Here is a 20,254-nt window from a genome sequence, read left to right as displayed (position 1 = left end):
AAACCTACTTTGTCTGAAATTAATGTATCTACTCTAGCTTTCTTTTGATTACTATTAGTGTTGTGTATCTTTCTCCATCTCATTACTCTTCTTCTATATGTGTCTTTATTTTTAAAGTGGATGTTTTATAGATCAGTGGTCCTTAACCTTTTTGGCACCAGGGACCAGTTTTGTGGAACACAATTTTTCCATGGACTTGGGGTGGGGGATAGTTTTGGGCTGAAATTGTTCCACCTCAGATAATCAGGCATTAGAATCTCATAAGGAGCATGCAATCTAGATTTCCTGCATGTGCAGTTCACAATAGGGTTCTCACTCCTATGAGAATCTGATGCCTCCATTGATATGACAGGAGGTGGAGCTCAGGTAGTAATGCTCATTTGCCCGCCACTCACCTCCTGCTGTGTAGCCCAGTTTCTGACAGGCCATAGCCAGGGGGTTGGGGATGATATGGTTCAGTCCTGTTTTTTATCCACTCAGTCTCTGTTTTTTAATTGGTGTATTTAGATCAGTGACATTTAACTATTGATATAGTTGGATTTATATCTACCATATTTGTTATTGTTTTCTATTTGCTGCCTTTGTTCTTTGTTTCTATTTTCACCTTCCACTGTTTTTCTGCCATCTGTAGTTTTATTTTATATGATTCCATTTTCTCTCCTTTCTTTGCATATAAATTACACTTTTTATCTATTTTAGCAGTTGCTGTAGAGCTTACAATACACATTTACAACTACTCTATGTCCACTTTTAGATAATGCTATACTGCTTCATGGGTAATGTGAGTACCTTTTAAGAGCATATTCCCAACCCTTCCCTCTTATCTCTTATATCATTGCTGTTATTCATTTTACTTATCTACAAGCTAAAATCAGCAAACACATTGTTGCTCTTATTTTGAACAAACTATCTGTTAGATCTATTAAGAATAAGAAAAATGCACTTTGGGAGGCCTAGGCGGGCGGATCACGAGGTTAGGAGATCGAGACCATCCTGGCTAACATGGTGAAACGCCATCTCTACTAAAAATACAAAAAAATTAGCCAGGCGTGGTGGCAGGTGCCTGTAGTCCCAGCTACTTGGGAGGCTGAGGCAGGAGAATGGCATGAACCCAGCAGGCGGAGCTTTCAGTGAGACAAGATTACGCCACTGCACTCCAGCCTGGGTGACAGAGCAAGACTCTGCTCAAAAAAAAAAAAAAAAAAAAAGAAAATAATAAGAAAAACAAAAGATCTTAGTTTTACCTTTATTTATGCATTCTCTAACATGCTTCTTGTTACATAGATCTAAGTTCCTGACCTATATCACTTTCCTTCTCCCTGAATAACTTCTTTAACATTTCTTGCAAGGTAGGTCTACTGCTGACAAATTCCCTCAATTCTTTATTGTCTGAGAAAGTCTATTTCTCCTTCACTTTTGGAGGATAATTTCACAGAATTCTGGGTTGATAGGTTTTATTCTTCCAACACTTTAAATATTTCACTCCACTTTCTTCTTGCTTGCCTGGTGTCTCAGGAGAAGTTGGACTTAATTCTTATGATTACTCCTCTATAGATAAGATGGTTTGCTCTGCCCCTGGCTCCTTTCAAGACTTTCTTTGTACATATTTTCTGCAGTTTGGATATAATATGCCTAGGAGTAGATATTTTGGCATTTTTCATTCTTGATATTCTCCAAGTTTCTGGAATCCGTAGTTTCATGTCCGTCTTAATTTTGGGAAATTATTATTCTTTTATTGCTTCAATAATTCTTCTGTTCCTTTCTCTCTTCTTCTGGTGTTCCCATTATTCATATGTTACGTCTTTTGTAACTGTCCCACAGTTTCTGGATATTCTGCTCCATTTTCTGAGTCTCTTCTCTTTGCTTTTCAGTTTGTGAAGTTTCTATTGACATATCCTGAAGCTCAGAGATTCTTTCTTCAGCCATGTCTAGACTACTAATGAGACCATCAAAAGCAGTCTTCATTTCTTTATAGTGTTTTTGATCTCTAGTATTTCTTTTTAATTCTTTCTTAGAATTTTCATCTCTCTGTTTACATTACCCATCTATTCTTGCATTTCGCTTACTTTTTCCATTAAAGCTATCATAATATATATCATAGTTCTTTTAACCCTTTTTCCATTTGCCCCAAGAATACTTGCTGGTGGCGCTTGCGACTGCAATGTTTACCCTGAGATGACTTTGCCATGAAATATTATTATTTTCACATTGCTCTAGTATGTGAACTTTGGAAATAAAAGACATCATTCCATTTATAGCATTGTTTTTAGTAGTGGCATTTCCATTTACAAAATATAGTAATTCTCAATCGCTGAAAATGTCAAATCCTAGAAAGCAGCAATCCTACTTGTGATGTTAACATCATTCTCAAGTAGTTGTTGCCTGAAGATCCATTTGATGAATCTGATTTTTCTGAAATAGATGATTCTGATGATTCAGATGTTTCTGATGTTAATTCTGTTTAGAAATAATTCCATGAAAAGTTTTTATATTTTATTTTCACAGTGAAAATCAGTCAGATTTGCTTCAGCTTCAAAGAGTGTGTTTATGTAAAAATTAAGTGAGTGCTGGTAGCGAGCTGCCCTTTTTTTTTTTTTTTTTTCTAAATGGGAAAAGGGTTAAATTCTGGGTCTGATATTTAACCTCTCTACTACATCTGAGTCTGGTTCTGATGCTTGCCTTGTCTTTTCATACTCTATGTGTGGGCATGTGTGTGATTTGGGAGTTTGTTTATTTATTTTTGACTTTTAGTATGACTTGTAATATTCCACTGAAAGCCAGACATAATGTACTGGGTGAAAACAATTGTGGTAAATAGGCTTTTCGTGATGTAGCACTAAAGTATGTGGAGTAATGGGAAGCGTTCTGTAATCCCATGATAGTCTCAGTCTTTTAGAGAGCCTGTGCCCTGGATGGTGACTTTCACAAGTGCTGCTGAGCACCTCCTCTCCCCTTTCCCTTTTCCTCTAGTCAGAAAAGCTGGAAGAGGCTTGGTTAGGTATTTCTCTTTTTCACATGGAGTTTAGAACAGGCTGGAATTGACCATTACCTTTCCCCAGGGATGCTTAGCTTCTGGTAAAATACAAGTCAGTTAGGTTCTGGTGAACCAGTCTTCTTGGAGGGTAGACTTTTTGAAAGGAGAGAGGAATGCCCTGGGAGTATTTCAAAATAGTTACTTTTCCACATTTCTCTGCTGGAGATATGGGGAGATTTTTCCTATGATCTTCACCCTGAGTACCTCCTGGGGTTTTGGGAGACAAAACTTAGGAAAATGTGCCTCCCGCACACAATGCTCACCAGCCTTTAGGGTTTTTGTTTTTATTTTTCCTTTCAAGTTAGTTCACACCCAGTCTCCAGCAATTAGTCAATAAGTACTTTTACCTGATGCTGGTTTCACTGTAGGTTTCAGTTTCCCACTCCAGGTAAACGGATTCTCTGTGTATGTCTGTGTCTCCAGTTTTAGAGTGGTGGTTTATCCTATGATCTAAATTCTCTGGTGGATCTAAAAAGAGTTGTTAATTTTCAGTTTTTCAACTTTTCTTAAATTGTGAGAATGAATGGAAGTTGTGACTTGAAAGCTCCTTACACTTTGGACTGACTCTTCTAGTATTTTTAACACTTCTTTAAAAATTGATATCTTTTATCCATCTGGAATTTCAGTATAAACTGTGATGTATAAATATAGATTTATTTTTTTCCAACTGGCCTCCTATTTGTCCTAAAGCATTTATTGAATGATCCACTTTTGCACTTACGAAATGCCAGTTCTGTGATCTAGCAAATTTTCACAAGTCCACAAAGCTATATCTAGACATTCTATTCTATGGCATAGATCTATTTATTCATGCACGAATACTATGTCATTTTAATTACTGTAGCTTCATAATATGTTTAAACATCTAGCAGGGTTAGTCTTCGTCATCATTTTTATTCTTTACATATTTTATGCCTATTCTGTCTCATTTATTTTTTCCATAAGAACTTTGCCTAGTTAGAAAAAGTTTTCAGTGATATTTTTATTGGATTCCAAATAATGTTAGAGTTTAACTTACTGAGGGAATTAATATCTTTGTAATATTGAGTTTTCTGGTTGAGTATACAGGCAGTCTTTCCAGTTGTTCAGGTCTTTAAAAAATTATCTTCAGAAGAATTTTACAGTTGTACAGTTTTTCTCGTAGATTTTCCACACTTTTTGTGCAATTATTGATTTTCTTTATATTTTAATGGACTTTTTTCTTCAATTTAGCTCCTCCAAATAACTGTTGCTTTTTATAAATAAAGGTTGTAGAATTCTGTATATTGATTGTGTACCAAGTCACATTATTGAATTAACTTATTGTTTGTAATATTTTTTCAGAAGATACCTTCATTTTAAGGTATATAATGAATTAATAAGTAAAATATTATTTATTGTATATAACTCATTATAATATTTTTACTTTTCCAATTTTTATACTTTGAATTTCTTACTAGTACTTCTCATTGTATTAGCTGGCACTTCCAAAACAAATCTAAATAACGATGATGAAAGTGGACATCATGGCCTTATGATTTAATTTGCTATAAGTACTTTTAAATAAGAAAGAAGTGCTTCCAGTTCCAAGATGGCTGAATAGGAACAGCTCCAGTCTACAGCTCCCAGCATGAGTGATGCAGAAGACGGGTGACTTCTGCATTTCCAACTGAGCTTTGAAGAGAGCAATGGTTCTCCTAGTATGGAGTTTGAGATCTGAGAACAGACAGACTGCCTCTGAGACTGCCTCCTCAAGTGGGTCCCTGACCCCCGAGTAGCCTACCTCCCAGTAGGGGCCTACTGACATCTCATACAGCTGGGTTCCCCTCTGAGACGAAGCTTCTGGAGGAAGGATCAGGCAGCAACATTTGCTGTTCTGCAATATTTGCTGTTCTGCAGCCTCCGCTGGTGATAGCCAGGCAAACAGGGTCTGGAGTGGACCACCAGCAAATTCCAACAGACCTGCAGCTGAGGGTCCTGACTGTTAGAAGGAAAACTAACAAACATAAAAGAATAGCATCAACATCAACAAAAAAGCACATCCATACCAAAACCCCCATCTGTAGGTCACCATGATCAAAGACCAAAGGTAGATAAAACCACAAAAATGGGGAGAAACCAGAACAGAAAAGCTAAAAATTCTAAAAACCAGAGTGCCTCTGCTCCTCCAAAGGATCGCAGCTCCTTGCCAGCAAAGGAACAAAGTTGGATGGAGAATGACTTTGACGAGTTGACAGAAGTAGGTTTCAGAAGACTGGTAATAACTAACTTCTCGGAACTAAAGGAGGATGTTCGAACCCATCGCAAGGAAGCTAAAAACCTTGAAAAAAGATTAGAAGAATGGCTAACTAGAATAAACAGCATAGACAAGACCTTAAATGACCTGATGGAGCTGAAAACCATGGCACGAGAACTACGTGACATATGCACAAGCTTCAGTAGCTGATTCGATCAAGTGGAAGAAAGGGTACCAGTGATTGAAGATCAAATGAATGAAATGAAGTGAGAAAAGAACTTTAGAGAAAAAAGAGTAAAAAGAAACAAACAAAGCCTCCAAGAAATATGGGACTATGTGAAAAGACCAAATCTACACTTGATTGGTGTACCTGAAAGTGACGGGGAGAATGGAACCAAGTTGGAAAACACTCTTCAGGATATTATCCAGGAGAACTTCCCCAACCTAGCAAGGCAGGCCAACATTCAAATTCAGGAAATACAGAGAACAACACAAAGATACTCCTTGAGAAGAGAAACCCCAAGACACATAAATATCAGATTCATCAAGGTTGAAATGAAGGAAAAAATGTTAAGGGCAGCCAGAGAGAAAGGTCGGGTTACCCACAAAGGGAAGCCCATCAGACTAACAGTGGATCTCTCAGCAGAAACTCTACAAGCCAGAAGAGTGGGGGCCAATATTCAACATTCTTAAAGAAAAGAATTTTCAACCCAGAATTTCATATCCAGCCAAACTAAGCTTCATAAGTGAAGGAGAAATAAAAACCTTTAAAGACAAACAAATCCTGAGAGACTTTGTCACCACCAGGCCTGTCTTACAAGAGCTCCTGAAGGAAGCACTAAATATGGAAAGGAACAACCAATACCAGCCACAGGAAAAACATGCCAAATTGTAAAGACCATCGATGCTAGGAAGAAACTGCATCAACTAATGAGCAAAATAACCAGCTAACCTCATAATGGCAGGATCAAATTCACACATAACAATATTAACCTTAAAAGTAAGTGGGTTAAATGCCCCAATTAAAAGACACAGACTGGCAAATTGGATAAAGAGTCAAGAACCATCAGTGTGCTGTATTCAGGAGACCCATCTCACGTGCAGAGACACACATAGGCTCAAAATAAAGGGATGGAGGAAGATCTACCAAGCAAATGGAAAACAAAAAAAGCAGAGGTTGCAATCCTAGTCTCTGATAAAACAGACTTTAAACCAACAAATATCAAAAGAGACAAAGAAGGCCATTACATAATGGTAAAGGGATCAATTCAACAAGAAGAGCTAACTATCCTAAATATATATGCACCCAATACAGGAGCACCCAGATTCATAAAGCAAGTACTTAGAGACCTATAAAGAGACTTAGACTCCCACACAATAATAATGGGAGACTTTAACACCCCATTGTCAACATTAGACAGATCAACGAGACAGAAAATTAACAAGGATATCCAGGACTTGAACTCAGCTCTGCACCAAGTGGACGTAATAGACATCTACAGAACTCTCCACCCCAAATCAACAGAATATATGTTTTTCTCAGCAGCACATTGCACTTATTCCAAAATTGACCACATAGTTGGAAGTACAGCACTTCTCAGCAAATGTAAAAGAATAGAAATCATAACAAACTGTTTCTCAGACCACAGTGCAATCAAACTAGAACTCAGGATTAAGAAACTCACTCAAAACTGCTCAACTACATGGAAACTGAACAACCTGCTCCTGAATGACTACTGGGTACATAACGAAATGAAGGCAGAAATAAAGATGTTCTTTGAAACCAATGAGAACAAAGACACAACATACCAGAATCTCTGGGACACATTTAAAGCAGTGTGTAGAGGGAAACTTATAGCACTAAATGCCCACAAGAGAAAGCAGGAAAGATCTAAAATTGACACCCTAACATCACAATTAAAAGAACTAGAGAAGCAAGAGCAAACACATTCTAAAGCTAGCAGAAGGCAAGAAATAGCTAAGATCAGAGCAGAACTGAAGGAGATAGAGACACAAAAAACCCTTCAAAAAATCAATGAATCCAGGAGCTGGTTTTTTGAAAGGATCAACAAAATAGATAGACTGCTAGCACGACTAATAAAGAAGAAAAGAGAGAAGAATCAAATAGACACAATAAACAATGATAAAGGGGATATCACCACTGATCCCACAGAAATACAAACTACCATCAGAGACTACTATAAACACCTCTATGCAAATAAACTAGAAAATCTAGAAGAAATGGATAAATTCCTGGACACATATGCACTCCCAAGACTAAACCAGAAAGAAGTTGAATCCCTGAATAGACTAGTAACAGGCTCTGAAATTGAGGCAATAATTAATAGCCTACCAACCAAAAGAAGTCCAGGACCAGAAGGATTCACAGCCGAATTCTACCAGAGGTACAAAGAGGAGCTGGTACCATTCCTTCTGAAACTATTCCAATCAATAGAAAAAGAGGGAATGCTCCCTAACTCATTTTATGAGGCCTGCATCATCCTGATACCAAAGCCTGGCAGAGACACAACAAAAAAAGAGAATTTTAGACCAATATCCCTGACGAACATCGATGCAAAAATCCTCAGTAAAATACTGGCAAACCGAATCCGGCAGCACACCAAAAAGCTTATCTACCACGATCAAGTTGGCTTCATCCCTGGGATGCAAGGCTGGTTCAACATACCCAAATCAATAAACGTATTCCATCATATAAACAGAACAAAGGACAAAAAACCACATGATTATCTCAATAGATGCAGAAAAGTCCTTCAACAAAATTCAACAGCCCTTCATGCTAAAAACTCTCAATAAACTAGATATTGATGGGATGTATCTTAAAATAATAAGAGCTATTTATGACAAACCCTCAGCTGATATACTGAATGGGCAAAAACTGGAAGCATTCCCTTTGAAAACTGGCACAAGACAGGGATGCCCTCTCTCACCACTCCTATTCACCATAGTGTTGGAAATTCTGACCAGGGCTATCAGGCAGGAGAAAGAAATAAAGGGTATTCAATTAGGAAAAGAGGAAGTCAAATTGTCCCTGTTTGCAGATGACATGATTGTATATTTAGAAAACCCCATTATCTCAGGTTTTGTTCTTATTATTTAAATATATTTAAAAGATAATTAACTGTATAAGCAGAAATAATAACAATGTTCTGTGGTGTCTTCAGTGTATGTAAAAGTAAAATGTATGACAATAATAGAACAAAGTTGGGGAGAAGAAAAATATAAATGTACTATTTTTAGGTTCTCATATGATATGGAAGTGGTATAATAGCACCTAAAAGATGTATATAAAAATTATAGCAACCACTAGAATAACAAAACAAAACAAAAGCCAACAAGGGACATAAAATGAACATTTACCAAATAATTACGGTTAAAGAATTATAATAGTCAAAATTAATATATTAATCCAAAAGATGGTTTAAAAAATAAGAGAAAAGGGAAAAAAGAACAAAGGGGCAAACAGAAAATAAATACCAAGATGATCATATTCATATCAACAACCATATTAACAATCACATGAAAGTAAATAGTCTAAATACTTCAAATAAAAAGGCAGAGATTGTCTAATTGGTTGCAAAAGCAAGACCCAACTATATGCTGGCCATAGAAAATACATAATTAGGAAATACATGTTAACATTAATCAAATAAAGCTGGAGCTACTACATTAATATCAGACAAATTAGACTTTAAACAAAGGAAATAAGCAGAAATAGATAAAGAGATTTCATGACAAAAATATTAATTTATCAAGAGGAAATAACAATCCTAAATATCAACAAAAACAAAACAATTGAAGCAAAAACTGATATAACTGCAAGGAAAAATATATAATTGTATAGTTATAGACAGAGAATTTAGTAACCCTCTCTCAATAATTGATAAAACAGGTGAACAAAAACTCAGTAAGGAATAGAGTATTTAAACACCATTAACTAATTTGACTTAGTTGATATTTATAGAACACTCCACCCAATAATAACTTAGTGTACATTATTTTCAACTGTACACATAATATTTACCAAGATAACTCAAATTTGGTGCCATTAAACCAGCCTCAAAAAGTATACAATATTCCAAGTCATACAAAGTTTGTGCTCTACTCACAATGAAATTACATTAAAAATTAGAAACAGAAAAATCTCTAGAAAATCCCTCAAACATGGAAACTAAACAACACATTTCTAAATAAGCCATTAGTCAAAGAAGAAATTAGAAGGGAAATTAGGCACTGTTTTAAAGTGGACGAAAATTAAAACATAACAAATAAAAATTTATTAGATTATCACTAAAGCATTTGGGGGAAATTTGGAGCACAAAACATTGATATTAGAAAATGAAGTTCTCAAATGTAAGACCTCAGCTTCCACCTTAACAGTACAAAAAAAAAAAAAAAGATCAACTTAAACGCAAGGTAAGTAGAAGAAAGGAAGTAAAAATGGTCAGAATGGAAGTTAATAAAATAGAAAGCAGAAAGACAATAGAAAAAAATCAATAAAGCCAAAAGCTGTTTCTTTAAGATCAATAAAATTGATAGATATTTAGCAAGATTGATCAGAAAATAAATCATAAATCACCAAAATCAGAAAAGCAAAGTGGCATCAGAATCAAAAGATAATGGTAGGAAAATAAGATAATATTATGAACAGTTCTATGTTAATTAATTTGTCAACATCGATGAAATGTACAAAGCCTTTGAAAAACCACAAACTACAAATGCTTACTGAAGAAGAAATTGATGATCTGAATAACTCTAAATTAAAGAAATTGAATTTGTAATTAAAAATCTTCTCACACACACAACCTCCATTCCCAGGTAGCTTCACTAGTATGCTCTACGAAACATTAAAGAGAGAATGAGTTCTGAGTCTACAAAAATTCTTCCAGAAAATTAAAAAGGAGGATATCCTTTCCAACACTTTCTGAGGCCAGCATTACTCAGACCCCGGATCCTGACAAATTTATTAGACAAAAAAGTGGAGACTAATATCTCTCATGAACATAAATGCAAAAAACTCTAAACAAAATTTTTGTATTCTAGCTGACAATATATCAAAAGCAGTAGATATTGTGACCAAGTGGGGTTTACCACAAGTGTGTAAGGTTGGCTTAACATTAAGATCTTAATCACTATAATTCATCCTATTAAGAAACTAAAAAAGAAAAACTTGTATCATCTCCTTAATAGACACAAACATGTATTTGATAATATTCAACATATACTTGACATAAAAGCTCTCATCAAACAAGGACCAGAAGGGCATCTACCAAAAACCCACAGATGACATCATACTCAGTGGTAAATGACAAAATGCTTTCCTCCTGAAGATGAGAAATAACACATTTCTATTCAACCTGGAGGAGGTTCTCACCAGTACAATCAGGCAAAAGAAGGAAATTAAAGGCATTTATATTGGAAAGGAAAAAGTAGAACCTTTTATTTGCATATGACATGATCATCTTTGTAGAAATGAAATGGAATCTACAAAGAAAGCTAATAGAACTAACAGGTGAGGTTAGCAAGTTTCCAGTATAGAAGATTAACATACAGAAATCAATTGTATGTCTATGTACTCACAAGAAACTATTAGAAATTGAAAATTAAATAACATTTACTTTAGCATAAAAATAAGATACCTAGGAATTAGTCTGCTTCAAAGGAAGTAAAACATCTGTGTACTGAAAACCATAAAATGGTGTTGATAACAAGTAAAGATCTAAATGGAGGAAAAAATATACTATGTTCATACGTTGGAAGACTCAATATTGTTAAGATGTCCGTTCTCCACAAATTGATCTATAGGATCAGTGCAATCCAAATAGAAATTCCAGTAGGCTTTTAAAAAAATTTGATAACTAAATCTAGAATTTACAAAATTCATACAGAAATTCAAAGTGCCTACAATAGTCAAAACAACTTAAAAAAAAACAAATTTGGAGAATGAATATTACCTTATTACTAGATCTATGAAAAGCCTACAGTAATCAAGATAGTGTTGTTTTGGTGAAAATATAGGCAAAAAAATTAATGGAGTGTAGTAGAAAGTCCACAAATAAAGCCACACTATGTGAACAACTAATTTTTGACCAAGTTTCAAAGGCAAATTGATGGAGAAATAACAGCCTTTTCATTAAATGATACTGCAACAATTGTGCATCCATAGGTCAAATGATGACTCCATGCTGTGTGATTCAAACTATAGGACATTCTGGAAAAGGTGAAACTAGGGAGACAGTAAAAAGGCAGTGGTTGCTAGGGAATGGGGGAAGGGAGAGAGGGATAAGTAGATGGAGCACCAAGGATTTTTAGGACAGTGAAACTACTCTGTATGATACTGTAATGGTAGATTCATGTCATTGTACATTTGTCCAAACCCATGGACTATACAGCGACAAGAGTGAACCCTAATGTCAACTGTGGCCTTGGGTTAATAGTGATGTTTGCACGTTCATCACCTCTAACAAAAGGGCCACTCTGGAGTGGGATGTTGATAGTGGGGGAGGCTGTGCATATGGTTGGGGGGGTGGGGAGTATATGAGAACTCTTTGTGCCTTCCTCTCAATTTTGCTGTGAACCTAAAACTGCTCTAAAAAATAAAGCCTATTAATAAAAAAATAAAAAAAGATATTTAGAAATAAAAAGTACCCCTATACCTGTTACGCCTGCTCTCTGGCTTCCTCTGATGGAAACAGAAAGCGGCTTGGTCTGGTGAGGGGTTTGAGCCTCTGTAGAAACTAGGAGCTGCATCTGAAATATTTGCCTCCTCAACTTCTGCCCTCTTCGCACTGTGGAGTGAGTGGGGAGAGGCTGCTCCTTTTCCTGTGGGCATACAGCTCTGTGAGGGTTCTCAGGCCTTTTTGTCTTTTTCTTCAGCAGGATTTCCACATTTGATGTTTATTTTACAACAGTGTCTTGTTTTTCAGGTTGCCGTGAACAGAAGCAAAATAGTAGGTATAAAAAATGTCTTTAGATCTTCAGAAGAAAGCCACCCTATAAACCCAAGGCATTATTACCAGCAATAAAATGATTCAGGATATTCATCTCCTATTTGTCCACTTTCCAAAAAGAACCTTTTCTTTCTTTTGCTGACTTCTCTACATCTCTTTCCTCCCACCTCCTCTAGAAAAGTAAATATCTGGTTTCAATTATTTATGGGATGTAGAGTTATTTTTGTTCCGATGGGGTCTCAGAGATTTCTCACATTTTAAACAATTTTGTAGCTTCCCAGGTAGAAATAAAGGAGGCCTGGGACCTATTGCCTCACTTTCTCATTTTCTCAAGATTCAAGGCACCACATGGTACTCTGACTTCTGTAATTACTCTATTGGGCTCTCAATCCGATCGGAATGTTTTCCAAAGAAAGAGAACTAGATTTTTCTAATCTGATTTTAGCTATTTTAAAACAACTTTTAACCAGTCTGGCTATGGACTAATTCCTAGTATTTCAGGTTTATTATGGGAGATAAATCACTGTAGCCTTGGAAACTGGTCATGGAGTTGGGGGTCTGGGACTGACACTGTTTTTGGCTGCTACATGTGTGGGAGCTTAGAGATTCCACCTGGCAACCTGCCCAGGGGACGCATTCTGGGCTCACCCTGGTGTGGGCTCTGAATTCCACAGAGCTCAGGTCTCAGGCAAATGCCCCTGGACTCAGCACCCTTGGGCCCTGGCAAAGACCCTGGGCTCTTTTCACTGCAGAAGAGCAGCTGAACTAGCTTTTATCAGAGGAGGATATTTTTGATAGTGTTAAACAGTTTGCTGTAGTATTTACTTCCAAGCTGAGACACCGACAGAGCTGGGAGGCATGAGATGTGTTTTCTGGGCAGACCGGTTTCCTCATTAAATTGGGGATAATCATACTTTCTTTTTGAACTTCACTGGTGAACCTGGCAAATGTTACAGGTGGGTGGACTCTGAGGCCATCTGTGCAATATGATTTCTCTGCAAGGAGTAGGTCAGTTGGCAGATAATAAGGTAGCTTCTGTCACTCCAGATTGTTTTTTTCAGGTTAGGCTGTGTAAACAAATGTGAACCTGAGGAGTCCTTTGTGGTGGATCTGGAGTGGCTAATAGGCCTAGATTTAAAATAGTAGCCATTTCCTGATTAGAGGTACTCTGAATTTCCCCAAAACCCACACTGCAGTTCCCCTTTGGGACTTTCAGGACTCATCTGAACCAACCGATCAGAACTTACCTGCAATCCACCAATCAAACTCAGCTGCAATCCACCAATCAGAACTAAGCAAGTTTCAATCCTTCACTTGCATAAATAGATCCGACTGGGAACCTGGGTGGAACCCTTTTTTGCTATGAAACCCAAACCCTTCCCTTGTTCTCTGGAAGGCAGTTTTGCTTTACTCTGAAGGCCTGCATCTCCCCAGTTTGCAGGGGATAATCTACTTCTTGCTCTTTTGCTTACCCAAGATAGCTTATACTTTGGTATATAAGATCTCTTCTGAGACACACAACAATCATTTAGGATTGATAATGTAGATATTGTAATTTCCAGAGTAGAGGGGTGGGGAGGTGTCACCTTGCCCGTGGTAAAGTTCCTCCCAGGTGCACAGGCTGGTGGATAATGGAAGGAGGGAGGAGCTCTCCCTTTTCCTAAAGCTGTTTGGAAGAGGTTCTCCACATTCTTCTGCAAGTAAAATTTAGTCTCAAGGCTATAGTGATCTCCATTTATCTAAAATAAAATGACATAATAGATTAATACATATTCCTTATAGAAAAGTAACAAAATGTAGATACAAAAACACATCATTTCTCCACATAAGCTCTGCTGTGGGAGTGTGTATAATAGTGTACATGTTATTGCTTTTTTGCATATGTATAAGTGATTTTAATATAAAAAGCTGTAGCTTACCTTAGCGTTCAATAATTTCCACTCCCTGCCAGGGTGTCCAAGGGAGAGAACACAGTCATGGGTTCTTAGTTTCTGTTTCTGATTGGGCCTTTAAAGCCCCTTCCTTGTCCCACTTTTCCACTTATCACTAGAGACAGAAACTAAAAACCATGGCTTCATACTGCTAAAAGCCTAAAACAAAACAGAACAGAACAACAACAAAATAAAGCGAGTTGGACAAAGTTGCCTTAAAGAAAGCCTTAAAATCATTGAGCATCTGGAGAAAAAGCCTTGGACATTCAAACTGACTCCACTGGTCAATTAAAGTTCAAAGTAATGCCAAATTTTAAACTCAATCTCAAGGTATTTCAACAAACAGAAACTTGGCACAATGGAGACCCCAAGGGCACCCAAGTCTTTGCCCCAGGAGCCTAGAGCCTGATGTGGTGAGAAGGAGGCTGAGGGTGGAAGCATACAGGAGCTGGTACTTACTGTGTGTTTTCTTGTTCTTTCCCCTCTGTGTAGACACAGAACGCAGGGATCAAAGGTTGCCCAGGGAATGAGTGGCAGAGGCACACTTCCAGCCCAAGCCTGCTGCCACCAGACCCATGACACAGCAAGGAGCAGGGCTGTGGAGGCAGGGGAGGCCACAGAGCTTGGGGCCCACCACTCCAGAAGGTGAGCTGCAGGTGCTCCTACACAGACAAACCCAGAACCATCTTCCCATACGATCAATGCTGAAAAGAGGCAGTCAGCTTCCAGACCCACCCACAAACTTTTTTTCTCACATCAGATGTGGGAATGGTAGTACAGTTCTCCCAGTAACCATCTGTGTGGCCAGCCTAGGAAAGCAACCACAGGGACAATTATGTCTTCAATGAGATGGGACCCAAGCTCCAAACAACAAACTTGGAAACAAGCCTTTGAAACCCAGTACATTGGGAGGCAGAGGCTGGGACTGACACACACACAATACTAGATTGGTTATGGGTCACTCACCCCTCCCTCCTTCATGAACAATGCTCACCCTGCTCTGTGTTGACTCCAATGGGGTACAAAGATGTAAGTGAAGATATGAGTAGGAGTAGCCTCATGTCCCCAATGGCCACCCCTCTCAGGATCCATGCCTTTGGGTGGTCCCCTCTCTTTGAATCTGGGCTGGGCTTGGGACCTGTTTTCAATGGAAGGTGGCAGAAATAATGTAGTGCTACTTCCAGAATAAACCCTAGGAAGACCTGGCAGCCCAAGCCATGTGCTTTTGGGGGTCCCTGAACCATGCTGTAAGAAGCACAGCTCCCTGGTGAAGACACCCTGCAGAGAGACAATGAAGAGAAGATTCATCTAGAGGAAGAAGCCAGGACTGCACAGAGAGAGGGAGAGACCCACCCAAAAATCCAGTGGTGCAGTAAAATCTTAGAGCTCCAAAATAATTTCCTTTGACTCCATGTCTCACATCCGGGTCATGCTGATGCAAGAGGTGGGTTCCCATGGTCTTAGGAAGCTCTGCCCCTGTGGCTTTGCAGGGTATATCTCTCCCTCCTGGCTGCTTTCATGGGATGGTGTTGAGTGTTTGCAGCTTTTCCAGGTGCATGGTGCAAGCTGTTGGTGGAGCTACCATTCTGGGGACTGAAGGATAGTGGCCCTCGTCTCAAAGCTCCACTAGGCAGTGCCCCAGTAGGGACTCTGTGTGGGGGCTCTGACCCCACATTTCCTTTCTGCACTGCCCTAGCAGAGGTTCTCCATGAGGGCCCCACCCCTGCAGCAAACTTCTGCCAGGGCATCCAGGTGTTTCCATTCATCATCTGAAATCTGGGCGGAGGTTCCCAAACCTCAATTCTTGACTTCCATGCACTCACAGGCTCAGCGCCATGTGGAAGCTGCCAAGGCTTGGGGCTTGCACCCTCTGAAGCAATGGCCTGAGTTATACCTTGGGCCCTTCTAGCCATGGCTGGAGTGAGTGAGATGCAGGGCACCTAGTCCCTAGGCTGCACAGAGCAAGGGCACCCTGGGCCCAGCCCATTAAACCACTTTTTCCTCCTAGTCCTCTAGGCCTGTGATAGGAGGGGCTGCTGTGAAGCCCTCTGACATGCCCTGGAAACATTTTCCCCATTGTCTTGGGGATTAACATTCAGCCTCTCATTATTTACCCAAATTTCTGCAGCCAGCTTAAATTTGTCCTCAGAAAATGGGATTTTCTTTTCTACACATTGTCAGGCTGCAATTTTTCCAAACTTTTATGCTCTGCTTCCCTTATAAAACTGAGTGCCTTTAACAGCACTCAAGTCACCTCTTGAGTGCTTTGTTGCTTAGAAATTTCTTCTGCCAGATTCCCTAAATCATCTTTCTCAAGTTCAAAGTTCCACAAATCTCTAGGGCAGGGGCAAAATGCCTCCAGTCTCTTTGCTAAAACATAACAAGAGTCATCTTTACTCTAGTTCCCAACAAGTTCCTTATCTCCATCTGAGACCACCTCAGCCTGGATTTCGTTGTCCACATCATTATCAGCATTTTTGTCAAAACCATTCAACAAGTCTCTAGGAAGTTCCAAACTTTCCCACATTTTCCTGTCTTCTTCTGAGCCCTCCAAACTGTTCCAATCTCTGCCTGTTACCCAGTTACAAAGTTGCTTCCACATTTTTGGGTATCTTTTCAGCAGCACCCCGGTCTACTGGTACCAATTTACTGTATTAGTCCGTTTTCATGCTGCTGATAAAGACATACCTGAGACTGGGCAATTTACAAAAGAAAGAGGTTTAGTGGACCCACAGTTCCTTGTGGCTGGGGAAGCCTCACAATCACGGTGGATGGCAAGGAGGAGCAAGTCATGTCTTACATGGATGGCAGCAAGCAAAGAGAGAGAGCTTGTGCAGGGATATCTCCCCTTATAAAACCATCAAATCTTGTGAAACTTATTCACTATCACAAGAACAACACAGGAAAAACTCACCCCCATGATTCAGTTACCTCTTACTGGGTCCCTCCCACAACATGTGGGAATTGTGGAAGCTAAAATTCTAGATGAGATTTGGGTGGGGACACAGCAAATCATATCAGTGTTGGTGGTGGCACCAAATCATTAAATCCAAGTGATGTTAATATCCCCATTATATAGAGGAAAAGACTGACACTCAGGAGCTTCATAGATGGCACCCACTGCCAAGTTCTGCAATACTTTATGAATGTGTTTGTACAGAGCAGGCCATCTCCAGAGTACATCTAGTCTTTCAGAAATGGTTGCTGGCATTATTTTTATTTCTAAGCCTTATTTCTTGCATTTTTTTCACCTCATGAACCATGCTCTCCTTGTTCTCATGCTACTAAGAAACCTGTGCAGTCCTGGGCATCCAAAGCTTAACAGATTTCCAGGATTCTGTTTGGATCTCTGGGAAATTCTGGGGCCATCCTGGAATAAAGCTGGTGTGTTTTGAAAAGTCCAGACATTTTCATCAGAGTTGTTCTACCAGTTATAAACCCCATGGCAGGTGTGATCATGTGTACCATTGATCAAGAAACCTGGGTTGGGAAGGGATAAGGGTCTGCCGAAGTCCTATGTGGAGGATGAAGGGCCAGCAAGTGACCTGACCTCACTTAAGGCTGTGACTCATGAATAGACCACCCTGACAGGAAGGCATTGCTGAGAAGAGGGCCACTCCTCTCCTAACTGACAAAGAGAAATCCCATGTTAGAACAGTCCAAAATGCTCCAGTACAGTTAAGAAATTGGTGAGGCTGAACTTGACACCCTTAGCTTCACCTCCTCATGCATTGCTGGAGGCCCCATATCCTGGTATTCCTGTTTCCAAAGACCCAGCCCTGCTTTCCAGCATCTCATTACCTCCACCTGGTGGGGCCTGTCAGTGTACCACAGGTCTACCTTGATTTCAAGTCCATCTCCTAATAATGAAGTAAAATGTTTTTCCCTGCATTGAAGAAATTTCCAGTGTCTTGGATGGGGGGGCTTAAGGAGCAGATGCTCATTCTTGGGGTATGGAGGTGATAACTTGTAGGCAGACTGTTCCTAGGAACACACGTAAGCTTGGCCCTTTCAGCCACTGGAAGGTAAGTCCAAAGATTCAAGAGGGAAAGGTGGCTGGTTGTGTCTGGCAGAAGGAGGGACACAGTGGAATAATTCTGCAAGTGTCACAGGGAGCCAGTCTCTGGGTCGGCAGAGATAGGTTGGCCATCACTTTAGTGGGAAAAGAAGCATGTCTTTTCAAAGCTTCAAATGGGCCACATTTTTAAAAAGCATCAATTAACCTTCTACACACACACACACACACACACACATCTGAAAGGTGTAGAACTTTCATCATCAGCAAAAGAGGAATGTTATTGGGAAGGTATACATTCCCAGCAAATTCTTAGCAGATGTGCTGGAGCCAACTTCCCAACTGTAGGGTCTACTCCACTGCAAAGTTTCTTCGTATGAATCAGAAAATGATGATGCAGAGGAGGGTGATAATGTAAGGATCAAAATTTGATAATAGTTTTTAATAGGAAAAAAATAGCCTCAAGACTCTAGAGATTCTGTGGAATTCAGTTGCTTTATTAGAGCAAAGAGTTCTCCTTTGGGTGGCATAATAGGAGACTGGCTGCTTAGGAACTTAGTCCCTCACATGGTCTAAGGACAGTGCATGTGAAATACTCCAGCATCTTGTTAAAATGCAGAGTCTCATTCAGTGGGTCTGGGGTGGGACCTAAGATTCTGCATATCTAAAAGGCTCCTGGGCGATCCCTGGAAAAGGGATCTTTTCCCTTTTGCATTTCAGCAAATGCAGACATTTGCTGAAGGTCTGCAAACTGCGTTTTCAGCACCAAAGTTAACATTGAACCCCCAAAGTGACCATGGACTGATGGCCTCAGATCATCCAGGCCCACCGATGTACTAAGCACAATGGGCATTGTAACAGCATCTGCCACCTGTTTGAGGGGCCAGCTAGGGATTAGTGGGCATGGGGAGGGCCTAGGAGCCTAAACATTTACAAATATCCAGAAAATGATACACACACAAGTGAAAGGAAGAAGGGTGTGGATACAGGTTAGGACTTCAGCCTATGAATTCTGAAAGGACACAATTCAACCCATCAAACCCGAAAGATGGGGCTTGGGGACAGCCTGGAGCTATTGAATGATGCAAGCTATAAAAAATTCTAGAAAGGATCTGCCCTGTGTGTGCCGGGAGACTCTGCGGGCACCATTTGCACAATCGAACTCCTTCCCTGTCCGCTGCTGCAGCAAAACTAACGAACCACAAGAGCTGACTGGGTGGAAGCAGTAAACGACCTTCAGGCAAACACAGTGCCTGAGCCTTGATCTTTGAGGTTTAGCTGCAATGTTATAGGCCAGAAAGTTCACAAGCGAGAGCCCTGAAGATGCACAGCACGTGAGACCGCAATAACCACGGCCTTGTTTCCATCTGCAGAGACGTGAGGGTTCGTTGGCCCCACCTGCTTTGATGTTCTTTTCTTCTGTCTCACACCTGTTTGACCACCTCTTAAATAGGAACATTTTAAAACCAAATTAAAAATTCCATTTTCTGATACATTGTCTCATTTGAATCCAATTTACTAAACATATAATATGCTTTTTCCAATCTTATACTAAAATAATAAAGTGGGGCTCTATGAGAATGCATATCTTTCGTCAACTCAAAGGAAGAACTGAAAATTAACATTTTATTTCAAGGAAACATGCTTAAATATGGCTCATTTGATTACTTTTATGTACACATGATACCTCAAAGTCAGATGCCTCAAATCTCAGTGTTCAGATAATCTCCTAAATGAAGATGTATAAAAAGAGCTACTTTTTCTATTTTTAGCTGTGCCCAAAGGATTTTCTTGTCTCTCAGATATTCTCATTTGCTTTGGTTATTCCCCTTTTCTTCTTCTTTCTCCTGTGTGGTTTTGCTTTATGTTGCTAACGTTCTCTGATTTTCAGATTTTTTTTTATTTTCTAGGTTTCTTACCTTTGCCTTTTCTGTCTATTCTTATTTTCACTTTCTTCCAACAAAACACCCACTAAAATTCAGAGCAGGATGGATCTTTTCTCTTTCTCTGTCTCTCTCTCTCTTTTTTTTTCAGTCTTTTAGTGTGCTCTCCCTCGTTGGATTATAAATGCTTATACACCTGTCTACATGT

Source organism: Pan paniscus, chromosome 11, assembly GCF_029289425.2.
Source record: "Pan paniscus chromosome 11, NHGRI_mPanPan1-v2.0_pri, whole genome shotgun sequence".
Lineage (NCBI taxonomy): Eukaryota > Metazoa > Chordata > Mammalia > Primates > Hominidae > Pan > Pan paniscus.
The sequence above is the reverse complement of the archived record's forward strand: the minus strand, read 5'-3'. Positions refer to the sequence as shown.